The 27,319-nt window shown below is 33.0% G+C and overlaps 1 pseudogene; it reads right to left on the reverse strand.

Annotated features, from left to right (window-relative positions):
- Positions 1-12,478: 12,478 nt before the first annotated feature.
- Positions 12,479-25,033, reverse strand: LOC109459962 (large ribosomal subunit protein uL1; annotated as a pseudogene).
- Between the last annotated feature and the right edge of the window lie 2,286 nt (positions 25,034-27,319).

Raw genomic sequence — 27,319 nt, forward strand, 5'->3', positions numbered from 1 at the left:
TATCTACCCAAAAAATCTGAAAACATTTATCCATAAAGATATATGTACCCCTATTTACATTGCAGCTTTATTCACAGTGGCCAATACATGGAAACAACCAAAGTGTCCTTCGATAGATGATTGGATTAAGAGATGTGGTACATGTATACAATGAAATAGCACTCAGCCATAAGAAAAGATGAAATAATGCCATTTGCAGCAACATGGATGGATCTTGAGATTATCATGCTAAATGAAATAAGAGAAAAAGTCGAGAACCATGTGATTTCACTCATATGTGGGATATAAAACTGAAAGCAACAAATGAAGGAAACAAACAAACAAGCAAAACTCATAGACAGAGACAACAGTTTAGTGGTTACCAGAGGGGAACAGGGAAGGGGAGGAGGTAGAAGTGTGTAACAGGAGTCAACCATATGGTGATAGAAGCAGATTTGACTTTGGGTGGTGAGCACACAATGCAATAAATAGATGATGTACTATAGAATTGTACACTCTAAACCTATACCATTTTACTAACCAATGTTACCCCAGTAAATTTAATTAAAAAAACAAAGAAAGTTATGAGAACAATTTCAACAGAGTGACTTGGTGCTGAGAGAGTTGTCTATGCCAGAGAGATCATTCTATGGAAAGGACAGTAGTCGAGGTGTGTGATTTGTTTCCTGGTGATGAGGGCACAAGGAAGAGAGAAGCATAGAGAGACATAACCATACCTTGTCTGGATCATTACCTCATCACCTCAGTTTTTGTGGATTTAGTAATGGAAATATTCACAAGCAGCTCTAACAGACTTTGAAATTGACCAGCTACAGGAACCAAAGAGAAACTAGCATCTATAGGAAAAGAGGGCATGCTATCTATTTATACTGCTTTCTCACAACCAACCACTTTACTGCATCATGTTTTTGCTGGGGGGTGGGGATAATGTAAAATTTAATAGGATATAGTTTTCAGATAGTCTATTGGTTATTTTTTAAATTTATTTGCTAACTCAAAAATTATTCTGTTTAATATGCATGAACAACTATGTTAGTCACTGGGTATTCAATAGTGACCAAATAAGGCATGATCTCCACCTCTGTAGAACTCATAGTCTAGTGGATGAAAAATAATTTTAAAAATGTGTAATTGTAATATTAATACAATTTTTGAAAGAGATAAGGGAACAAGAGGGAAAGAATACTATAACAATTTGAAGAGGGAGAGTTAGGAAGTCTTCTCTAAGAAGGTGTTAATTAAGCTATGGATAATAAAGAGAACACAGAATGCAAAAACTGTTAAGACAGAAATAATACCATGTACAAAAGTAGTGAAAAGAACATTGAATTTTTTTTTAAAATGACAATGTATATAAATTGTAGTAGGTAAGGGGAGAGTGCTGGAAAAAATGTCCACTAATTACTCAATAGTTCTTTCATTCAATGAATATTTACTCATTCACTAGTAAACCAATATTAGAAAAACATGTCTGGCATGCTCTTATGAATGCCTTAAAGTCTGGTGGGAAAGAAAGACTGTAATTACATTTTCACACAAACAAATGTAAATACCACTGGTCTATGAACAGTGTACTGATGGAAAGTGCTATGAAGGAACTCCTGCTTTGAGTCCTATGATAGGAACATTTGAGCCAGTAGGAAAGGTTAAAGTAAGCCCCTGGTCAAGTAAAAATTTTGCTGAGATCCGAAAAATGAGAAAACATTAGTTTGATCAAGTAAGAATATAATCATTTTCCAAGGAGAATAATATAGATGTAGAATGACCTTATGGTGGGAGGAAACACAGGAATCTCAAAGAAGTGAAAGGAAGCTAGTATGGTGAGAGAGAGCAGATTGAGGAGAGCTTGTATGACAAGGGCACAGAGAAAGATTGGGCCCAGACCATGATGGCCTCATAGGCCCTGCCAAAAAGTTTCATCATCATCATAAGAGCAATGGATGGTCTTTAAACAGGAGAGATTCACACACCCTGATTAAAGTTTAATAAATTTCAGTGTATAGTACAAAGAGATAAGAGGGGTCCAGTGTGTGCCGGTAGACCATTAGGGGGCTATTGCACATTTCTTTTATAAAATGATGATGGACAGAAGTGAATGAAGTTGCAGAAAGATGGGAAGATTAAAGATACATGTATGTGAGGGCAGAACAGGTAGGCATAAAAGATAAACTTGCCAATCTAAACTTAAACTTGGTCAATTACAGTAGCATTCACCGAGACAGGGAAGCATGTCTAAAAGGGGGAATTAAATATTCAGTTTTGAGTTGCCCTTGAATCATACGATTGAAAAATTCTCAGCTTATTCTAACTTCATTTCATTTATGTCTCAGCTCAAATGCCACTGCCTCAGAAAGTCTTTCCCTGAAAAGTTTAAAATAACTCTTGTAGCCAATAGTTCTACCACTCCAACTACTTAATATTCTATGACACTTCCTGACCTCATGTTTTAAATTTATTTCTTATTGTTATCTTCCTCCAGTAAAGTTTAAGCTTCGTGTGGGTAGAGGCAGAGTCTACCCCCTTTTTTTTAATTTCTTTTAATATAAAGTTTCTAGTAGGTGATGAGTACATGGTAGGTCATTAAAAAGAAGTGAATGAATAAATGAGTGAATAGGTGAATATGTCTATGATTGACTTGTAAGGACATTGACTATATAAACCTAACTTTCATATACAGAGAGATATCTTATTTTATGCAGAGGAAGAAAAATAATGAACAAGAACTATACCAACAGAATAAGTATTGACTGTGTCTTCAGGGGATTTATATTTAGAGAGTGAGTAAAGGTGATGCATGCTGCTACTCTGCCTACAAATTAATTTGCCATAAAAAAATAATGTCTCTGTTTTATCTGAAATTATATCATTATTTCTATAATTTGGACTTATGTTAAATTTTTATAATTTGGTTTAGGTTAAAGTAATATTTATGAGTTGATCTAAGACTCTAATGAGCCAAATAATCTAGAATCCCAGATTTTGTGTTTCTATTTAGGGATGATATAACAGGAAAGGGCTTTCTTGTTCCTATAAGGGCCCTAATATGGAAAAACAAACAAACAAACAAACAAAAAAAGCGTGAAAAAAATACAATTCCAATGTTTTGCCCAATAAACAGTAAAACAGTAATTTGATACAGATATTTTAGGTCAAAATGTTGTTAAATGATTGAAAATAAACTTATTTTATAGTGGTAACAAAATTAAAACAGGATAGTTATCTTCACAATGGTATTTAAGGATTGTGTGACTGAAATAGCTGATCCAACTGTATTGTTGTACAATATACTGTAGGCCAATTTTTCTTGAACCTAGATCTCCAATAAATAAGAATTACAACAAAATTCCATGAGTTCTTTAAATGAGATATACTATGACAGAAAATATCAGAGGTGAAAAAGGAGATTGCACCTAGCCCTCCCTACTTGGCCAACTTTGCAGAAGAGAAAATGCAAGCTGAGTCTTGGGAGATCAATAGGAATCGCCAAAATGGAAAAGTGTGAAGGGAACATAAAAGGGACCAGAGGAGAGTTTGTGAAAATGCATGGAGGTATGAATAACATGACACCTTCAGAAAATCTCCACATATTTACTACAGTTTTGGTTTGTTTGGAGGAATAGCTGAATTCAAGTCTGAAGAGAGAGGAAAGAACTGCTTAGGAAGGCACTGGCATGTTCTGCTAACTATTGTGGACTTTATACTTCATGAAATATGATGTCATTTTAGGTTTTTAAGTGGCCTGACAGCATTTGTATTTTTGAAAGGTCACTTCTAATTTGATTTGTAGAAAGGTCTATATATGAGCAAAGAAAGATACTGTTTAAAACTCTCTTTAAATTTTGCCATTGAAGCACTCCAAATGGCAGAGGAAAGTGAATCATACCTTAGGGGTCTAGTGGGGGTATCCCAACATGTCCACTGGTTGTAAAGAGGCATCAGGAGTTCAACTTTACGAACCAAATTCATGTAGGAAATATTATGTATGCAATTTTCATTAATTTTAACACTTATTCTCCCCTATAAAAGTTGATCCGAAGAAAGCGGAAATCCCCAGGGGGGAAGAAATAAAAAAGCCTTAGTTCACCACTTGGCATCCTAGTATATAACCACTGGGAGTAACAAACACCAATTTAAGTGGGACTACACTTTACAAAACGAAAAAGAGGGATGCTTACAATGTTGGTAACAAAGTGGTACAGGAGCATATGTAGACAATTGAAACAAAACACCAAAAAAAACAGAAATAACAAAGACACAAATGTTTTTGCTACTAAATTAACATATGAACAATTATGCAAGAAAACTTCACCTGACTTGAACGTTGTACCTATAATTCCATATGCCATATGTGGAAAATCACATTTTAAAGATACTGTCTGTATAGTCCCTAATTTACGTAAAGTCGTATTTTAAAAATTCATGTGTGAAACAGTCTTTCTCTCTGCTAATTATGTACTGTATTATGAAGTTTATAAAGTTTCCTTGAAATTTGCTAAAGTTTGCATTTTAACTAAATTTAAATTCTTAACTTTGAGGAGGATGCAATCCCAGCTCAATGTCTATGCCTCCACACATTTTTACTCCAAATACTAAAGTCAGGAGTGCCTAGCAAAAACCACTATATGCTTCATTATGCCAATTACATTTCTCTTTACTGAGAAACAGAAAATGTATTGAAAATTAGTAATAAATGTAGAGACTCATTTTTGCTCTTCTCTCCTACGAGGAGTTTGTACATCCTTCATTGTATGCAATCCAAATTCACACACTATCTGGTAGCTAAAGTACCATCTAGGTCTGAATCTCGTAATGTTATGATATACCTATATATGCATGTAATGTGTTATAACACATTTGAACGAACGTCTGCTTGGCTGGGAAAGGAAACCCGAATATGGAGCAGTGTCAATGAATATCGTCAGGTACAAATTGATGCTTTCTCTGTCATTGCAGTTTTCTTCTGAACTGGTCAATGCCATGATCTTTGTCTTCTAATTACCAAAACTCTGTAATCTTCACATGTTATATACTCTGTTATTTACAAGTTCTTGCAAGATATGCTGGACCCCCTGGAAAGTTGCTCCAGACAAACACTTTCATAGTCCACAATAGTCCTCCCACCCCATCTGATTAACAGAAAAGCTCTGTTTTTTAATTCCCAGTTTTGTTTCTGGGGACCAGTTGTTTCCCTCGTACCGTATGCTTCTTTGCAGACTCTCGTTGAGGTGTGCCTTGAACCTGCAAGTGTGTGCATAATCAGCTGATCGTCACATTCAGCCACACATTTCCCTTGAAAGCAACATCCAGGTCAAGAAGTAAAGTCATGAGGTACCCTCTGACTTGGTCACATTTATTCACTCATGGTAATTTCCATTTCAGGGAATTATTTTCTCTCCAGGAATCCAGGCTCATTTAGAGACACTCTCAAGGATTCAGTTTCCTAAAAGAGTTGTTCAAATATAACAAGACATGACAGTTATATAAACAAAATATTTGTAATATGAGGTAATAAATATTATGTGAAAGGTACTTGTCAAAGTGTTATTATAGGGAAAATAAGTTAAGAAACCAAAGAAGGGAGAAACAAATTTTGCCTGGAAGAATTAGGACTTATTTTTAAAGTTCCATTTGACAGTTTATAAAATTAAAAAGTAAAGGGAAAGAAAAGCAATGTTAAGTGAAGAAAAGAGCAAAAACAAAAGCATGGAGACATTAAAGTTTAGAGAAATTTGTTCAGGGCCTCAACATCACATAAACTGACTAGAAATGCAAATTCTTGGGCCAGCCCAGACCTAAAGATGCAGAAACACTGGGAGTAGAGACTAGTAATTTGTACATTAACATGAGCCCCAGATGATTCTGAAGTATGAAGAAATTTGAGAAATACAGAGCAGGTAAAAAACAAACAAACAAACAAACAAAAAGGGAATGATTATATGTAGCTCAAATGTAGGCCATAAGGGTGTATGCTAAAGACAGATTGGAGTTTTACCCAGTAGGCAATTAGGAGATATTTGATGTCTTAAACATAAGATCAGCATGTCCATCACAGTTTCAAACAGATAACTTAGGTGGCATCATAGATATTTAATCAGATGGGTGAAGAAACACCCACTGAGGAATGAATAAAGCTTGAATATGGATAGTAGCAGGATAAGGGATAAATAAGAGACAAACTAGAGAAGGGAAATTTCCCAGATAATGTGTAGTCTTTCAACAGGATTTTTTGGGGCTGGAGCTCTAAACTGAAGGAATTCAAATAGAGGAAACTGTAAGAACTTGAGCAGGTTGATGGAGGATGAGGTTGCTTACAGAGGCTTTGTGCTACCCTGCAAAGCAAAACTGACCTTCTTCTACTTACTTGTACAGCAAAGTGTAATGTGCAATACAGTGAAAACAAAGCAGAGCCACCACCTGTGTTTCTTATCTTTTTTCTGGCCTGGAATGGTGGAATATGGAGGTTCCTTTCAGTGGTGTCATACTGTCATACCTCATTTTTCTGTCCATGTAATTCTAAATGCAACATCATTGTTTTTGTTTTATCTATACATCTATTTAACCAAGATATATAAAGTACTTAAACATTTGCTCCAATACAGTAATGTAAGTGCCAATGGTAAGGTAGGGTAGGTGAGAAAAAGAAACTAAAGTGACAATTACCCTGCTATTTAATGGACTATTGTCCATTAAATGTTATTGAAATGTTTTCTTTAAAACTGTCATTTTTGGTCACTATTTAACTCAGAGACAAAACGTCTCCTTCTTACCCTCAATTTTATTGTTTCTTGCAATATGAGTCATTGACAAAACATTTTGGTGCTGTCCAAATAAATGCAGTATCAGTATTTTGACTATATAATCTAAGGATATATTTTCATATCATCAGTATAACTCTTCTTGCCACAAAACAATTGAGATTTAATGTATCTTCTCCTACCCACTTTGCACACATTTGCTCACATACAGAGCTTTGGGAAAATCCTTTAAAGCTGACTGCCTCAGCGGGAAGTAGTCCTTCTGTCTTTGCCCTCTGCTCCCAGCTAAAATGTGGACAAGACGGCTGGAACTTTAGCAGCCATCTGATAAATGAGACTAGAGTAAGGATAAAAACCATGATGATGAAAAGTGAAAACAGAAATTGATTAGGCCCTAGTTTTGTTAAGGTACTTCCTTACTAATATTGGATTGTCTAAGTGAACCTCTTACAAGAGAAACAATCTTATATAAACAAGTTACTGGAATTGTCAATTACCCACAGCCATACAGTTCTGTGATACATTAAAATTAACCATTAGCTTTCTAGATCATATATTTGTTTCCACCCTTTTTTTTCTCTCATTTAAATCATATCCAGTGGGATATTCTTATGTCTAAGTACTATATAGTGTCTTTCTTTTTCATTAAATGTTGGATTATAAACATCATTCTATGTTATTATATATTATTCTCCACAACATTTTTTCAGTTTCACACATTTACTGTAATTTATTAAACAACCACTGTAGAATAATTATTTTCCTTTTTTTTTTTTTTAACTGTTGTAAAAAACAATACATAAATGTATCAGGTTTTCAAATCCTACTCAGCATTATGTACTATTTAAAAAAAAAAAATAATGAATTTATCAAAAGCAATTCAACCAAATAGAGATTTATGCTAGGCAACTTTGTCTAAACAAGAATGCCATATTTGGAGGTGGGGTCTCTAAAACCAAGACCAACACAACTAGGGACAGTAATAGTATTAGGCACTAGTAACTGACAATCATAACTTGTGATATGAAGGCTCAGTCATGATTATAACAGTACAGAGGCTCATTTTGCTCTTGTGGGACTCCACCAAACATTGAAGAAACAGAAATGCATATTTAGGTGAGACTGTTGAGATAAAGAAATTTGTTATTTTGTGTGTCGTTACTTATCATATTAAGTGTGTTTTGAAACTAAAATAGCCTTATTTTGCATAGGACATATAATATCTTTTGTCTGTTTTGATAGTTTGAATGTGATGAATAAATAACTTTGCCTGTTGTTTTGCTTTCAGATTTTTCCATCACCACATTTGTTGTCTCATACACATAATGTGATGCTGCAAAATGAGGAAACTGACAAGCAAGCAGAACAGATATAATTGTTTGAAAATTTAACTTTGGAAAGTGGGAAAAATCCCCAAATTTTCCAAAAATGTCAGTTTCTTTTACTACATTATTTATTTGTTATTTTTATATTTGGTTTTGTCTTTTAAAAGCAATGCAACTTGTAAGTGTCAAGATCTCTCTCTAAAAAGATAGAAATTGCTCTAAAAAGATAAAAGAAACAGTAACTCTTTATAACAAATGGATATCTGGAAACATCTATAGCTTCCAACATTTTCTCTCAAAGTTGATGACTTCCTATTCATATGTACTTGGTAGTATGTTTTAGTCACAAGTACTAGGTTGTATTACATTATTTATAACTGCCATCTAGGTATCCTTCAGCTCCATGTTATATAATAATGGGAACATGCAAACTCACAAAACTCTGAGTTTCTCTTCAATAAATACTTGGGTGGTCTTTGGAAACCAAATCTGTGTGTGATCTTGAACTAACAAGCAGGAGATCGTAATCCAAAAGAGTAAAGGATCCGACCATCACTTTACATTATTACTTCAGTTTTTCCAATGCATTACAGTAGATAGACCTTGTTAACTGGCAGCAATGAACTTCCTATGGAAATAATTGGCTATTAGAAAAGGAAACACTGACTTATATTCTTAGGAAGCTATTTGTGATCTTCTCTTGAAGTTTGGCAAATCCTCAAAATAATAAAAGTAAATAATTTGTTGTCAAGTCTCTATGTATTGATATGCTAATGGAGTAAAATACACTAGCAGAAATAAAAGTTATTACTTATAGTTTTGTGATTCAACTTTGCCATATGAACCAAAAATAATAATGGTAATGAAATGCATAAAGACCTCACTACTAGAGAAACAATGAAAAAAGGAGCTGACATAAAATCACTCTAACTCTTAAGATCTGTAGCAACAGTTTAAAACAGTATTATTTTACACATGATAAAATAAGAGCATACATTCATCAAATTTCACATACCAAATTTTGAGCAAAATATGTATCCAAATGTCTCAAAAATGAAGATGGAATTTAGGACTTATGGGTGAATTGGAGTAGAGGAGCAAAATCGCTCAGATGGGTACAAAATTTTGGTTTTGAGAAAATTTTACTTGAAGTTGACCCTATTCTATAAAAAAACAAAAACAAACACTAAATAACCTTCCTGAAGTACGAAAATAAAGAGACGTATACATTTCTTAGAAATGTAACGGAAATATGAGCCACAAATTGTGGCTCAGAGGCAACCTTCACTTGAACTGGCATTAGTGGTTTCAAATCAGTATGGAGCTTAGCAGTCTGGACACTGGATTCAACTAACTGTTTCTGTTGCAAATGGCAGAATCGTCTCCAACTATTTTAAGTCTCAGTTTCTTTTTCTGTAATGGGGGAAATGATTTTAAAATAAACAATAACAAAAGAAACTACCTTTCGATTTTCTAGTCATTAAACAAACATTTATTAAGCACCCATATAGTGTCAGATACTGTTTAATTTACTGAGTTGCAAACAAGATGCCCACCTACTTGTAACTTACATGGACTGTGTGATTACTAAGAGTTGATGGAAGTAATGTACTTAACCCTGCATCAATAATCTACTAACTGTAAAAGGGATGTCCTATAATAAATAGTGTGATGATTACTATTGTTATTACTTCAGTGACTTGTAAGCTAACATGAAATCCTTTGTCATCTGATTAGTATAATATGATGTAATGTGGTAGAAGTAGAAGTGATCACCACTTAATGGCTTATAATAAGCACATTTATCATACCTCCTTAAATGATATATATGACTTTCATGGTGAATGAAATGTGCTCTTAGTTTGTACCTGTTGATAATTGCCCACAATCTGGAAATCTACATAAACATATTTAATCATTTTATTTATACAGGTTTGCAAGTAAGTATATTTTCTGGGAGTGAGCTTTTTTAATTATCAAAAGCTTTCAGAATCATAAAGTTTAATTAATTTTTTAAATTGGGTGAACATAGAGTATTTTTGTAGCTCTTTACATATTTATTACTCTAATAGATAATGCACTTTTATAGTAAACAACAATATATTTTATTCATTGAATCTCTGGGAAGTTAACTCCATTTTAAATAAAGAGTGATTTACACATTCTTGGAAGTATATTTGGGGGACAAAATTTAAATGCAGTGAAAAACTAAACAACTCTATCTCAGTGACAAAGAGAACTAAAAATAGCAGTTATTTATTAGTAGAACTAAATTCTCGCTCAGTTGATTCTATTAACCTTCATTTCTCTTTTAGTTCATTTATCATTTATTCTTCTCAATTTTTAAGTTCCTGTATAAATAAATATGACATTGCATATGAGTATATTACTTCTCTATGGCTGCTGTAACAAATTACTGCATGCTTGGAGAACTCAAACCATAATTTATTATCCTACAATTCTGTAGGTTAGAAATCTGACTTGGGCCACACTGAGCTAGAATCAAGGTGTTGGCAGGCCTGCATACCTTCTGGAGCGTCCCAGGAAAAGTCAGCTCCTTGCCTTTTCCTATTTGTGGAAACCGCACTCATTTCCTGGTTTTGGCTTCTTACTCCATCTTCAAAGCCAAAAACAGTGGGTAGAGTCCTTCTTATGATGCCATCTCTCTGGTTCTTTGCAGCCAGGATGGGTATCTGCTTTTTAGAACACGTGGGATTAGATTGGAGTCACTTGTCTAATCCAGGGCATTTTCTCCATCTCAAGGTTCTTAATCATATCAACAAAGTCCCTTTTGCCACGTGAAATAACATGTTCACTGATTCTGAAGATTAGAATGGGGATATCTTAGGGAATCATTCAGTATACTCCCTGCCATGGTCTGTGACATAAATATGCACAATAATAAATCATAAAATAAATAGGTGAGATGTATGTAAAAATTACTTAGATGGAAATATTTTGTATTAATTGTTCATAAAGCATACCAAAGAATTCCAAAAAGAATATATTACTTGCTAAAAATGTAATGCAATGTGCTTAGAATTTTTAAGTATCTTTATCTTTTTCTTAATAAAGGTCACATTTTCCCTTATCATTATTATTTACATTTATTCCTTTTTTTAATTGAGGGATAATTGACATACAACATTGTATTAGTTTCAGGTATATGACATAAGTATTTGATATTTGTATATATTACAAAATGATCACTGCATAAGTCTGGTTAACATCCATCACCATATATGGGTTACAAAATTTGTGTGCGCTGACCTTTAAGATTTACTCCCTTGGCAACTTTCAAACATGCAATACAGTATTATCAACTATAGTTACCATATTGTATATTACATACCCATGATTTATTTTACAACTGTAAGTTTGTACTATTTGATCCCCTTCACTCATTTCATACCCCCCCACCCACCACTCCACTGCCTCTGATAACCACCAATCTGTTAATCTGTTCTCTGTATCTATAAGCATATTTTTGTTTTGTTTTGTTTTATTTAGGTTCACCATTTAAGTGAGATCATATAGTGTTTGTCTTTCTCTGTCTGACTTATTTCATTTAAATGGTCCATCCATGTTGTTGCAAATGGCAACAGTTCATAATTTTTTATGGCTGAATAATATTCTGTGTGTGTGTGCGTGTGTGTGTATGCACATGTGCACATAATTTTCTTATTTGTATAATCTCCATCTCTCCTGTTTATGGCCAGGGTTATTTGGAATAAGAAAATTTTAGTTTTAGTGTGTCATCCATGGAGATATTAAAACGGAGACCATATCACAATCTTACACATGCATTTTTACACTACCGACATAAAATCATTGTAATATATTTAATGGATAGAACACCTTCAAGAATGCACATTAACCTAGGGACTGCTGTAAGAAGTAGGTAAACAAGTTCTCTCTTTTTTCTCCCCATGCCTTGAGCATCTCTGTCCTCGAAAGTGTCTCCAATTTTGGTGTCTGTCTTAATAAGGAGTTAATTCTACTCAGGTTTATTTAACCACCTTAGCACCACTCTGGGCTGATTGATGGTCCAAAGCCTGGTTGTTAACTGGATTTAAAGAATATTTTCATATTCCCTATAAGAAAAATAATTTACTTTTACTTATTTTTTCCCCCTGAATTATGTTTTTAGTTTTTCCACCAAACCCTAATTTATCTTTAGTTCTCTTATATCTCCTCCCCATAGTGTTCTGACACCTGTTTTCATTATGCACCCTGCTAGTACAGACACAGAGCAATCATTGCACACTTTATATTAATTGAAATGTCTTCACATTAAGAATAAATTCTTATTCATGTAAAAATATCCATGGCTTCTTACCTTTTATTTTATTTATTTATTTATTTTTTGGGTAGCAGTACGGTTTATTAAGCTGTGCCTTAGTACAGGCACTGGGGCTTTCCCATGGTGCTCTTGATATATGAAACCCGGATAGTCTGCCAGTTCTTTTTGAGCAATGACACTAGGAAATTGACAGCTAAATGGATATTATACACAAGCTCATTGTCTGTCATTTTCACATGTCCAACAGCGACTGCCAGACACAGCACCTTCTTCACCTGGAACTTGATGGTGGATTTCACTTCATCGACTTTGGCTGTCATGTTCTCATTGTGAATCAGCAAAGAAGGGAACACCCTGGCCTTATTCAGGCCTGGGCCCAGGATTCCTGGATCTGCTTGATCAGAGACTCTGAACCCAAAAAGGTATACTTTTGGCTAGCTTTTTGACCAGTTTCTGACTCTTGTTGAGTTTTCTCAGTGCCTCAGCCTTGGCCTGGTCATAGTGCTGCTGGCCCCCCGGAACACACAACGAGAACTTGGAGCAGGGAGTGGATTTAAGCCCAGAATGTCCACACTCACTAACAGCTAGTCTGGCTCCTCAAACTAGCCGGTGGGCTTGGCCAAGGCCTCCCTACGTGTCCCCTCTTATTTTAAGACCCAGGGTGACGTTTTATTTTACCATCCGCTACTCTATGGATTTACCTTTGTCTTCAGTAAGATCAACTTTTTAGGCTTCAGGTATTCTTCTTTTCCTTAATTAGGTTGATCTTTAGTAAATCCTAGTTGAATAGGTCATGTGATTCCTCATACATTCCACTTTGCTGCTGGTCTATTTATAGAAATTATTAATTCCCCTCTTTTCTCTAATGCCATCTTTTCACTGAGTCCAGTTCCAGTTATGGGGTCTCCATCTGATTCCTACCTAAATCCATAGCTTTGTCTCTGCTACTCTTTCCTAAATCTCTCAAACATGGACAGACTGCTGCTTTCTAACATCTTTCCTCTTTAACTTGCTCCCTCCTTTTGGAATTTTGCAGTGTCTGGGATGACCATTACTGCATGTTACTGTCCTCATGCTTGTGTTTCTCCTATCACCTGCCCTCTAGCCTGACTCAGGGATAGGTCCATTTTTAAAATTTATCATCTGGAAACAAGCAAATTGTCAATTTGTATCAGCTAATAAAATAGTATCACATATATTTAGGATAATTTCATAGAAATATAAAGTTATTGACCCCCACCTGTAATGTATCAGATATTTTGCAGATTCACAATAAGCAGAAAATAGAATCTTGTCCTCGAGGAGTTTACAGTCTGATAATGGAGACAGATGTTAGTGGAATAACCACTATAATGGCTATATAATGACAAATCAAGATAAATGTTCTGGAGTAAAAAATCACCAGACTCAATGAATGCATTATAAAAAAAGCCCAAGCTAGACAAGAGGGTCAGAGAAAGATTTCTGAGGAAGTAACACCTCAGCAAAAGTGTAAGGCTGAATAGTAGCTGAATATTAAAATGGAAGCATTGCTGGGGTATGAAGGTCTTTCTGGGAAAGGAGGTGGAAGAGAACATGGTTAAGTCTGAGGTACCAAAATGCCACTGTGCTAGAGTTTATAAAATCAGGGAGTGATACATTATGAAGCTCAAGACGATAGCAGGGACCAGATTACACAGAGCTTTACTGGTCATGCCAAGCAGTATCAGAATTTAAGCAGGATAAGTGCCATCATGATATTTGTAAAGATTACTTTGGCTGCAATGTTAGGAATGGGTTGGAAAAGGCTCAGAGTGGATGATGCAGATAATTTAGTTGGTTATGACATAATTCAACTGAGGGATCATGGAAGATTGGAGCATTCTATACAGAGTCTTAGAAAAGATGTGCTAATTACATGCAAATATGCCAGAATCAAATGTACAAAACAAAACAAAACAAAACAAAACAAAACAAAAAAAACCAGAGTTCCCATTTGAAATCTCTTGCAAATATTACTCTTGCATCTATGTGTTCTTATTTTAACTATCAGAACTATCTTGTGAGGAAAGCAGGTAGCTATTTTCCCATTTTACCATCAATGTAGCTTTAGAAAAGGCAAATGTCTTGTCCGAAGTAAACAGTAAATAGCAGGCAGAACCAAGCCCTTTTGAACCCTCAATTTCACTTATTTCTCCTTTTACTGCCTTGCATTCACCAAATTAAATACTTTCACTTTCTGTATCAAAAAACTATACTTACTCTAGGTATAACATTTTTCTACATAGTTTCATGCTAAACTGCAATTGCCAATTCTTCTGTTTCCTTAGGATCCAACTCTGCTGAGTACTTAACAGCAATGATGATGACAAACCCAGAATGCTATGTTGGGCCATCCCAGTGGTTCCATTTATCCTCTTTGACAAATGATATGTTCACTAATAATTTGAATTCTACATAACCAACAACTCACAAACATGCTTGTAGCTCAAGAAATTTTGAAGTGGATTTCAGAATTCATAAACACATTTTGGACAGACACCATCTTGCGCTCATCCCAGGGAAAGGACAAGAGGCAAACAGCACTCAGCAACAAATAAAAGTTGTTTTCTTCACTATTTTTTTTTTTTTTCAAAAAATGGTCAGTAATCCTAATTCATTAAATGTTGCAGAAAGGCTCAAGGCTCCTAACAGTTACAGCATTATACAATCTGAAAATTAAAATTGTGAAATAGTTACGTGGAGAAGAGAACAAGTTCTGTGCAATAAGCTAAAATTGCAGACACAGCACTTATATTAGGTTCTTTCCCAGAGATTTTACTGTTGTTATGTAAGAAATCATTTACTTATGAACTTCAAAGAAACTTTCTGAATAGATGTTACATTTTGAGAGACAGCACGCAAGTATGAAATACGTCTTACAATAATTTAATCAATGAACATTTGGGCAAATACAAACTCTGAAATAACTGGCATTTTCTTATTCACTCAAAATTCAAAACCTTTAAAGCTTCATATGATAAAAATCATTTAAAATTTTGTGGGGGGAAAAATTCTATCACTGCTGGAAACAGAAGCCTAAGCCCTATTTCTTATCATTGCAGTTACACTTTTCTTTTCTTTTTTGACTTTTTAATGGAAGTATACAGAAAATATTCTTCAATGTAATTGCTTTGTAATGCTTGGGATTTGGGGGAAAATTAAATTTTACAGGTTTCTTTATGCTTCTATCATATTCATCTACCTTCTTTATAATTAATTCAGACTTGCCAGTAAACGCTGTTATTTTGCCTCTCTTGAGAGGTTTCTGTAATGAAAAAATGGAAATTTTCTCCAGGTAAGCATATATAATTCAAAAGAAAATCTCTTGTAAAATTTGCATTATATCATGTATTATTTTAAGAGTTTTCTTAGGAATGACCTTTATTCTACAAAAAAGAAAACACATTTTAAAGAATTATTATAAAAAATTTAGTTTTGGCAGAGAGAGAGGAAAGTGAAAAAAAAAATCTAAATATAGACATAGAGCCTGGATTTACTGAGTGTGGCAAATCCAGTTACTTCAATGTTAGCTATTTATATTTTACACAATTTATGAGTGTATATACTTTACAGAAACAAATCTGCTTTATGAAATAAAACAAAATAATTGAAATGAAAAAAATAGAAAATAATTTCACTAAAGAAATAATTTTAAATTAAATAATTAAATGTGATATTACAGGGAAAGTGTCATTTAATATCTAATTGTGAATCACAAAATGTTCACTTATCCAAAATTATCATATCTAAAAACAAACAAGCAAAAAAAACTACAAAATATTTGATTATTTTCTGTCCTTTAAAAAAAAATGGTAGTTTAATTTCTGAAACCTCCTTTTGTCCCCAAAGGAGAGGAGTTCTCGTGATTTTAAATGTTTTAGGTTTCACTCATATGGCACAGAATAAGACTTGATTTTGTTGTTGTTGTTGTTTCAAGGAGCTATATACAAAGTTTGGCCAAGAGATAAGGGAAAAGATTGTGCCGAATTGTCATATTTCAAAATAAAACTTTAGAAGGTCTTTCATTCTAATTTAGGTGAAAGTTTTTGTGCTTTGATATATCCACGGAAAATTCTACACATGATTTATAAGACTAAGTTGTATTAAACATTTGTCCTGCATAAATCCAGGTCACAATTTGTAAGTTGCCTTATTGTATAATGGTGTCACCTGGGAACCAAGAAGTTTAAAATTGAAATCAATGGCATTGAAACCTGAAACTAGGTCTTGTATGAACATCATCATTTAGAAGTAAATTGCAACATCTCACCTTGTCATAACAAATGGAGAATATTGGAGAATATTGGTCCATCAAATTGTTTCTAGATTCCAATTATATTTTAAGTAATTCTACAATTCCACTGAAATGAATGTGCTTTATATTCTTTGTGTACAAAATTATATAAATCATCACCATGGCAACATGATTCTCGGGAAAAGGTATTTCAGAGCTTATAAAGTCTGAGGAGTAAATGTCAGAGACCAGTAATTCTGGGATTCTTGCTCTTTGAAAAGTTATATATATTTACATGAGTATTTAAATATATTAAATCATAGGTTACAAATATTAGTAAAAGTACATTTAGTTATGAGTAAAATTACTTGCCTCATTCCAACAGTACATGTAAAATAGTTCATCATTGTTGAGGGCTTCTGAAATAAAAATAAATATATCTTAAAATATCATCACATTTGTGTTTACAAATATATTCAATGTTCAATATCACCTTTTATTTGTATAGTGACTTTCAATTTTCAAATAACTTTTACATACATTGCAAATATTTTTTTAAGATGGTTTATTTTACATAAAGAACACTTGATACTATATAATTGTGCTACCTTTGATCATATAACTTTTATGTGCTAAGGAGACACAAAAGTAGTTTCAAAGTAGAATATTAGTCTTTGGACTTATACTAGCTGGTTTCATTTTAAAGCAAAACAGAAAGAGTTATCTCCTATTCAAATGCTAACCCCATGAAATTCTTGAGTTTTCAAAAAAGAATTATGGTTGTAGTCCCACATGCACAAACTGATAATGTGTAATAGTCTACTTCAATAAACTGACTGCCTGCAATAAAACTCAAAGTATCTCTGGAAGTACACATGCATATTCATAACCTCTCAGCAGACCTGTATTAATGCTTTTTTAAAACTGTATTTGTTTTGTGTTAGTGGAGAATTTTATATTAAAATATTCAGAGAACTGTATTAATACAAAAATCTAAAGCACAGATGAATTCATTTGAACACACCTAAAGTGTAGAATCACACAATATTTACATACCAGTGTAGGGAGGATATTTTCTAATATTGTTTGTAACAATCTAACAGAATGATTTGCCAAATTTCTTTTAAAGTGTTAATAAGAACATAAGCAAAGGACCTATATTTCGTAAAATGTATTTATTTAGAATTTTAGTACTTTTAGAAAGTGTTCAATAAAGTTCTACTAAAATGCTTGTTTGTAACATCAATACCATTGAACTGAGCATTATACTTTTTTGTTGATAACAGCAACATATAAAAACTATTATGCCAAGGGACATACTTGCAAACACATCAGTTAACATGTACAAAAAGTTTCTGAAAGTTCTTTAGGTTTTGATATATTATGCTTTCCTTGGGTATGCAAGGGGAACTCTCTTAAGATAAAATGAAAAAAAAATCTCTAATAGTCTTCTAAATACACAGGATTCTTAATTTACTTCATAGCTGTAAGACAGTCAGGAAAATAATCAAATTACATTTGTGGGAGGAGATAATCTTATAAATTATACTACTAGACAAGAGCCAGGAGTAATTATCAGCTATTTGAAGACATCAACCTCCTATAATTCTGTAGCTAAAACAACATAATTAATGATTGGCATATGCTATAAACTTATGTGCAATAGATTTGCCATAGAATTCTAATTATTTAATGTAGAAATTACTCTGTTAAGTATCTTTTTTTCTTATTGAAAATTAGCACAAGAGTAAGACAGTATAAATAATCAAAGCAAAAACAGTTATATGAGAAATGCTATTATTATATATTAGAACATTCAGTCTAGGATGACACAGAGAAGAACTGAAAATATAGTTACATGCAAAAATAACATAACAAGTAAAGCAACAGAATGAACTTGGATTTTGTGTATCAAATCTGTAACCTCAAGAACTAAAATAATACCTTAAATCAAAAAGATTTTACAAAAGAAAAAACGAAACAAACCTGACATTGTTTTGTATGTGGAAAAGTGATTTTTTTGAGGAACATGATTTTTATGCCTGGGAGAATAATTTGAAACACCATTTGTTTTGTAAAACTCAGGATACAAATTGTTTTTATTGAAACTGCTGATTTTTCAAAATATACTTAATTTGCTTTATTTTTTACTGCACAAATCTCCCACAAAACATTCATTAAAAAAAAAATGAAGTGAGATTAAAGCAAATGACCTTACGTATAACACACAAATTGCCGTGATTTACTGATTTAGAAAATTAAATACAAAACAATGAATACTTATTACATCCTTATCTGTTTCTTATTTATAAAAAAGAAGAGTACCATAAAAGAGTAAACAAAGACATGTAAAAGTCAAATAATATGAATACTTTATATAGTTATTCAAATCATCCACTTACTCAACATGTGTTTATTGAGAGCCTACTATGTTTTTCATACTGCAATTCACTAAGAAATAAATCATAAATCAGTCCCCTCAAGGAATTCTTAATGAGAAATTCTGTTTTCCTCAATTACTAAACATTTTTCTTCTGCTCAGAATGATTTGGAACAGTGCCTTAAGTCTTGACTTTACATTGCTTATGTAGATTCAGTTTCCATGGCCTTTATTTTTACAAGTGTCTAAATTCCTCCCTGGTATATGTAGGCTTCTAAGGCAGCAAACATCTTCAGTCCACAGGGGAACCACTTGGAGTGTTATTGCTGCAGTTCATTAAGTGGTGCCCTATTGGTTTAGAGTTAATAGGCTTTCTAAGCACCTAAGTCACTATCAGTGAGGAACTATGCCCATAGAAATGTTTACACATGGATAATGAGGTTGACTGCTAAAAGGTCAATTTGTTTTCTGCTTGCAGGTAAAGAAAGAACTACAAAGCATAGGTTCAAACTAACAAATTGTGGGTTTTATCTGTCATCCAAACAACGGAGTCCTCTTGACTCAATCATGACTCTCAGAATTCCTAAAAAGTATTGATATAAGTAGCACCTATTTGCAAATTTATTATTCACATTGGTGATCATAGTGTATTGTGTTAAAAATCCTTGTTATTTAAATAAAGTATATGTTAATTGCTTAAAAGTCCCACATTATTACAATCCCTCTTATGTTTATCTTAACAATATTGGATTATATACTAAAGAAAAGTTAAGCCAAAGGAGGAATTAACACTACGTGGACATGGTTCTCTAACGTAGATTTTGAGAGAGAGAGAGAGAGAGAGAGAGAGAGAGAGAGAGAGAGAGAATATTGCTTTGTGGAGAAAATAACACGCAGAGAAAATATTAGTTAAATTAAAGCTTATTTTATATCTTATACTTTTAATCTATAATTGATCTTTTATTTTTAATCAACTTTAAAGATATGAAAGAAGATATATATATATATATATATATATATATATATATATATATACACACACATATATCTTCTTTCACATAATTTTGGTATATAGATATGGAGCCTGTTTCTTTTTGACTTATTAAATATTTCATCAATTTTTTCAATCTACATTAATTTTTTAGTTGACAAACAAAATGCTCCATTTGGTTTTTTGCAGAATAATATTGCATATGATTTCTTATAGAATTTGCTTCAAAATATTCATTTTAGAGAATGGAGTTTAAAAAGTTTGCTTCTAAATAATTAAGACTTATAATTATTGTCATTCATCTACTCATTCATTTGCTCAACCAAAGTGTCCTTCAATAGATGATTGGATAAAGAAATTGCGGTATATATACACAATGGAATATTATTCTGCCATAAGAAAAGATGAAATAGGGCCATTTGCAAAAACATGGATGGATCTTGAGATTATAATGCTAAGGGAAATAAGACAGAAAAAGTATAAAACCATATGATTTCACTGATATGTGGCATACAAAACTGAAAACAACAAAAGAACAAGAAAAACAAATGAAGAAAAAAACTCATAGACACAGACAATAGTTTAGAGGTTACCAGAGGGTAAGGGGAAAGAGGGATGATAGATGAGGGTAAAGGAGGTCAAATATATGGTGATAGAAAGAGAACTGACTCTGAGCGGTGAGCACACAATGTGATATACAGATGATGTATCACAGAATTGTACACCTGAAATCTATGTAACATTGCTAACAATTGTCACCCCCAATAAACTTTAATTAAAAAAAAAAAAAAAAAAAAAAAAATATATATATATATATATATATATATATATATATATATATATTTTTATTTATTTATTTATTAAGTACCTATTATGGACCAGAAAGTATTTTTGGCTTCAGTGGTGTAGTTGTGAACTTAAAAGACAGTTTCCCACTTTTTTGGCACCTATACCCTAATGGAGAACCTGATAAATAAAATTAATGACTGAGTGAGTGAATGTATTAAAGAACAAACAGGTAGGAAGACAATAAATAGAGTAACATGATGCAGAAGTTAATGTTGAGTGAGCAGAGAAGGGCTCTCTGAGAAGGTGACATTTAAATTGGAATTAATGACAGTAGAATTTTACTCTGCTAAGATTTAAGGCAAGGGCATGATAGCCTTGAGACGCAGTAAGTCCAAAGGCCTTAAATTTGAACAAGTTTGGGGTTTTACAAGAAAAAAATGAAGTGAAATATATAAGTATTGACCATAGGAAAGGATCAGGACCAGTGTTATAAGAATGGAAATTATTAATCAATGGGCATACATTTGCAGTTAAGCAAGGTGAATAAGCTCTAGATATCTGTTGTGCAACATTGTACGCATAGTCAAAATAATGTATTTTATATTTAAAATTGGGTCAAGAGGATGGATCATATACTAAGTGCTCTTACCACAATAAAATCAAATTTAGAAAAATAAAATAAACTATTGAGGTCCTTACCACCACCATCACCACCCCTCCCCAAAAGAAAATGGAGTTAGAAAGGGAGGGAAATTGGGTAGGGTCTTGAAAGTCAAGGTAAAGAGTTTGGCTGCTATTTAAATGCAACAAGAGTTACTTGAGAATTTTTACTTGGAAGTAACACAGTTGGGTTGGAGTTTTTAAAAGATCAGTCTAACTTCTAGAGAAGAGATAATAAGGGACAGAAAAATAGAAGCAAGACGATTAAAGATAGGAGTCAAGGAGAAAATTTAGGATTTTTAGCTCAAGCATCTGTGTACATTTCTTGAGAGGAGCAATATTTATATGGCTGCCTTGATTGAATTTGAATGTTAACATTATTAAATTTGAGTAATTATTTTGAAAAAGAGTATAAAACTATAAACACATTTTTTGAAAATTTCTATCTTTTAAAAAATTAATTTATTGTGGATATAAAATAAAAATTCAGAACATCCTTGTCTAATATATCTTTAACTTCTCAGATGGAAGTTATTCATGAATAAAGTTTTGGCTTCAAATAAAATTTGGCTTCCATAAAATATAATGGCTCCCAATATCTAATGATATATCATGCAACTTTCTAAGGATTTCACACTGCTAAATATTTTACAGGAAAATCACCACTGATAATGAATGTCCTTCAAAGGATATATGTATTCTGATCATTAAAGGGCATTCAAGTTTTGTAAAATATGCTGAACCAAGATTTTTAAAAATATTATCTTCCTAAGAAGATGTCCTAAGCAGATTTGGAAATAAAAAGCACAGAGTCAACTTATCTAGGTTAGCATTCAAAATACTCAACTTTAGAGAAGTATTGTTCTGTATGATGTTGAGTTTAAGAAAAAGGTTATTCAATTTTTTGAGCAAACTGTGAAGGCTCTTTTAACAATATTGTTCTTGTGATGCTCCATTTCACTTGAATTTTTATAATACAATATTTGCCAACCCCTTTTCTCTCTTAAAAAGAGTTTATTTTGCTTTAAAGTTAAAAGTTGAAAATTTGAATAAATTTGCATTTTGGCAATGGGAAATTTTTCTAATCTCCCTCTAATTTTAAAAGAACTAGTCCAGTAATTCTTAATGATATAACTCTTTGTGCCAAAGGGGAAGCTTTTATTCAACTGTGATTCAAAGTAAAAACAAGAGGTCCTCTGTTAATGAATTTTACTGAAGTTATTATTTTCAGATAGTTAATTGTGCTAAGTGATATAAGTCAGAAAAGGAAAGACAAATACCACATGGTTTCACTTACATGTTGAATCAAAAAAAGAAATGAACAAACAAACAAAAAACAAAAACAAATTCATAGACCAAAGGGATGGCTATCAGAGGGAAGGGGGTGGGAGTTAGGTGAAAAGGTGAAGGGGAATTTAGTCAGTAATATTTTGATAGGTTTGCACAATGACAGATAAGTAGAATAATTAGTGGGGTGATCACATTGTAGGGTATAAAAATGCTAAATCACTGTATTGTACACCCAAAACTAATATAATTAATATGATATTATATACCAACTATACTTTAAAAAAGTAAAAAAGATAGTTAATTAAGAATATTAGATGTTTAAAATAAGGCTATTTGTTTTAATTTGAAGTCATTAACATTTTGTTATTGTTATTTATTTTAGGGAAACACTATGATAATTAAGGCACAAACCAAGTATAGCACAGCTAGTCCACAATAATAAGACGAGTCTTAACCTAAAAGTAATGCTTGAGAGGCAGACTGTACACAACATCCTCTGCTTGAGGTGTTAGGGACCATGTCTGGGCTGACTTTCCTTCTGCTTATGGCTGAAGGATAACTAGACAGAGGTTGATAGAGAAGAGGGAGAGATGAAGGAAACATGATGCAAGAGATAACAATATGAACCCAAGTTGCAAGAAGTATTATCCCCAGGGGGGAAAGGATATCAAAGAAAAATCAAGTCCATTGCACTAGATTTAATCTTTACCTAACATGATGTTAAAGTTGGGATAATATTTGATATTTGGATAGTATTCCTACTGGCAAACTTCCTTTCAACTGCCTGGATTAATTTTCTATTCTTGGCCTTTTATTCTTTTAATTCAAGATCTTATGCATTGTTAAAATGAAAAGCCCACAGGAGAGGGTAATGTATTAGGCAGGGCTGTAAATATATATATATGTATGTATATATATATATGTATATATATATATGTGTATATATATATATATATATATATATATATATATAATTACATTATATATATATATATATATATATATGACTTACTTGTTAAATGGTTACTTTTGAACTGATGCTTGAGTAAGTAGTTCTATCTTAGAATGGTAAACAAGAAGACATAAATTTGAATCCTTGGTTTTCTTCTTACTAAATATAGCATCCTGCATAAGATCCATATTTATCTGAACTTAAATTTTGTGATATACACTAGAGACAGAACATTTCATTTTTGGAATGAATGAAACAATTAAATGCTATCACACAAAAGAAGTATAAGAACTTGTTAAAGACAATAGATTGTCATAATATATCAGTTGAATCTATTTGACAAATACCAGAGATAAAGCTTTGTATGTTGGTTGGATAAAGCTTTTCACGTTCAGAACTTGGAGCTCTGGAAAAAGCTGAAAGGGGCTTATGAAATGAGGATGATGGAGCAGGGTGGTTTGTGGGTCACATAATATAAATATAAAGTTGTTGACATATGAAATATTAGAATGGAGAAATAAAAAGTACTAAATAAACTCAATTCATATTTTGTCTTGGGGAAGTGTTGAAATAAATGTTACTTGATGAATTCAGAAGTGTGAAAGATAACATTTCTATATTTTATTTAAACTCAAGCCCAGCTCTTATTGAAGTCTTCTCTGATTCTTAAGGTTGCACAATAATTTTAGAGGCTTAAATTGTTCTCCAAAAATAGGAAATTAAATTCCAGGTGTCATTCTATTGTGATCACTGATGATGTACTCTTTAGTCCAAGATCCCTTGTACCTGAGAAGCAGTAACTTTACCTCTATGCCACCTTTGAAACACATTTGCTTTCTATTACAGTCGTAACAAGGGATTACATAATTAGGTCTAAACAACACATATGCGTTGTCTCATAATTCTGTAGGTCAATAGTCCAGATTGGTTTGGCTGGTTTTCCTGGTTCAGGCTTCACAAGACCAAAATCAAGGTGTCAGCTGGCTAGAATCTTTTGGGGATGCTCAATAATAGTATGCACATTCATATTATTGGCAGAATCTAGTATTTAGTGGTTATAATACTGAGGTCCAGTTTCCTTGCTGGCTGTTAGCTGATGGTTGTCCTTAACTCCTAGGTGTGCCTCTCAGGTACTTGAACTGCATAATGTACAGTGGCACTGAAATAACATATTAAGTCTAGCTTCACGTATATATAGTACAGACACTCACAAATCTTCAATGCTACCATAATCATTAGTGTTAATATTCATTTTAATGCAAATCACTGATTTAGCCATTAAAACTACTTGAATGATGTCATAACAAGAATGATGAATGGATGTGTTGGCCATGGCTTTAGTGTGATCACTGCAAATGTTGAACGTAAGCCCTGTATCTCAGAGCCAGCAAGGGTATGTCAATCCTTCTCACACATGGATTGCCTTTTTCACTTTTTCTTCTGCCTCTCTCTTCTGATACATTTCTACAACTCCAGCTAGATAAATTATTATTATTATTATTATTATTATTATTATTATTATTATTTTTATTCATTTGAAGGCCTCTTGTAATTCAATGGGACTTATCCAGTTAACCTAGGATAATCTCCCTATTTTAAGGTGGATACCTTAATTACACCTTCACAGCAGTACCTAGATTAATGTTTGTTGAAGTAACCAGGGAACAAGAATTTTCCTGGACACCTTTAGAATTCTGCCGACCATGCACGGACATCTTGAATGAGATTGAGAACCTCCATGTTTAGACTTTACTCAACCCACTCACCTGCACAACTGTTTCATAATGAGGTTTTGCCTGACTCAAGGACTCTTCAGGGAGATTAAAGTCCCTGGTTATCTGTAAACCATAGACTTCTTTATTATCCCCAGCCTGTGGGAAATCTATCCCCTCACTTTCTCTTCTCCTTACTCTTTGTTTTACTGAACATAATATTCTCAATGAGATGAGGCCACCACAAAATTATTAGATATATAGCTTTAGTTGGTTTATGTTTTTTAAGTACTAAAATCTAATACCATCTATTCCCTTGGGACAAAAAATACAAGATTTCTGGCTACCTTCCTATAATAGGAAGGTAGAAGTAGAACAAATACAAGTTAGCATCTCAAGAAATTATATTGTCATACTGGAAAACTAATTTTGTGGCATTATTAATTTTTATTGGAATTGATTTGAAACAATCAGTTAGTACATTGACAGCAGATTAATGATTAAAGAAATATATGGGATAACTAGAATCAGTGAAACAGGTACATTCAAAACAATTTACAATAAGATTAATGAAGAAGTAGGTGCTTGCTATAGCCACCATAACAAAGTGTCACAAACTGAGCACCTTAAACAACAAAAATTTATCCTCTCCCAGTTCAAGAGACCAGGCTGAGATCAATATGTCAACAGGTCCATGTTCTCTGAGTTTTTTTAAGACTTTCTCCTAACTTTGGTAGTTCCTTGTCTTGTGCCAGCATAATTCCAATCTTCAGATGGTGTTCTCCCTTTATCAATGTCAGTATCTGTGTCCAAATTGTCCCTTTTTATAATGACATCAGTCATATTAGATTAAGGCTCACCCTAATGATTTCATTTGAACTTGCTTGCTTCTGTAATAGTTTATAGTCTAAAGTACTGAATGGTTAGAATGTCATCATATTTTTTTTGGAGGATGAAGATACAATTCAACTCATAACAGTGGCTTTCTTTACATTTAAAACAATATGTCATACTTGCATATTGACTTTTATGCTACCCTAGGTATTTCACAGAAAGAGCAGGTGTGTGGAGTTGAAAAAATTAGTGCTTGATTTTAAGTTCTGCTACTTATCTGTGGTATTCAAGCTATTGTGTGATTGGTAGAAATGTGGAAATGGAGAGACAGATTGAACATAGAGTAGCTTCATTACAAACTCCTGGCTTACTCTCCATGACAACACTCTTCTGGGATGATAAGACAACTAAATAACATCGCCCTACTATTGGAGTCTGGAGGGAAGTCCAGAGATAGCCTGGAGCCAAAATAAAGTTGCAAACCCATGTTCCCTAGAATAAGATATAATAATGGTACCTCCTTGCCTGTGGGTGTTATAGGCTTAGAATAAGTAAAACCTTCATAACTTAGAATAATGATTTCCTGTTCAAAGCAAAGTGAAATATGTTTTTAAAATCTGTGTGAGAGACATTTTTGAGAGGCAGTGAATAGGACTTGTTTTCAAGAGATCCTCATAAATCCACTAAGAGTAGAAAAGTTGACTGCTCAGGGCTGCTTGCTGCATGCTAACTGGAAGATGTTAGTTGTCCCAGTTTTTTGAATCAAAATGTTTTGAATCCAACAACTCCACAAAACAGTGCTTCTGTTTTGTTTTCTCCATACGGCATATTACATGTGGCTATAAGTAGAAGAAAGTCAGTTTTGCATTGCAGGGTAGCACAAAGCTCCTTCAAGTGACCTTTATCCCTCATCAGCATGCTCTGGTGCTTACAATTTCCTGTACTGGATTTTCTTTGGTAAAAAATCCAAAAAAATCCTGCTGAAAAACATACACTTTATCTAAAAATTTCAACATCTTTAGTTTCTCTATCACCTTCCCTCCATTCTACCAGACACTATTGATGCTAAAGCT

The sequence above is a fragment of the Rhinolophus sinicus genome, linkage group LG01, assembly GCF_036562045.2.
Source record: "Rhinolophus sinicus isolate RSC01 linkage group LG01, ASM3656204v1, whole genome shotgun sequence".
NCBI lineage: Eukaryota > Metazoa > Chordata > Mammalia > Chiroptera > Rhinolophidae > Rhinolophus > Rhinolophus sinicus.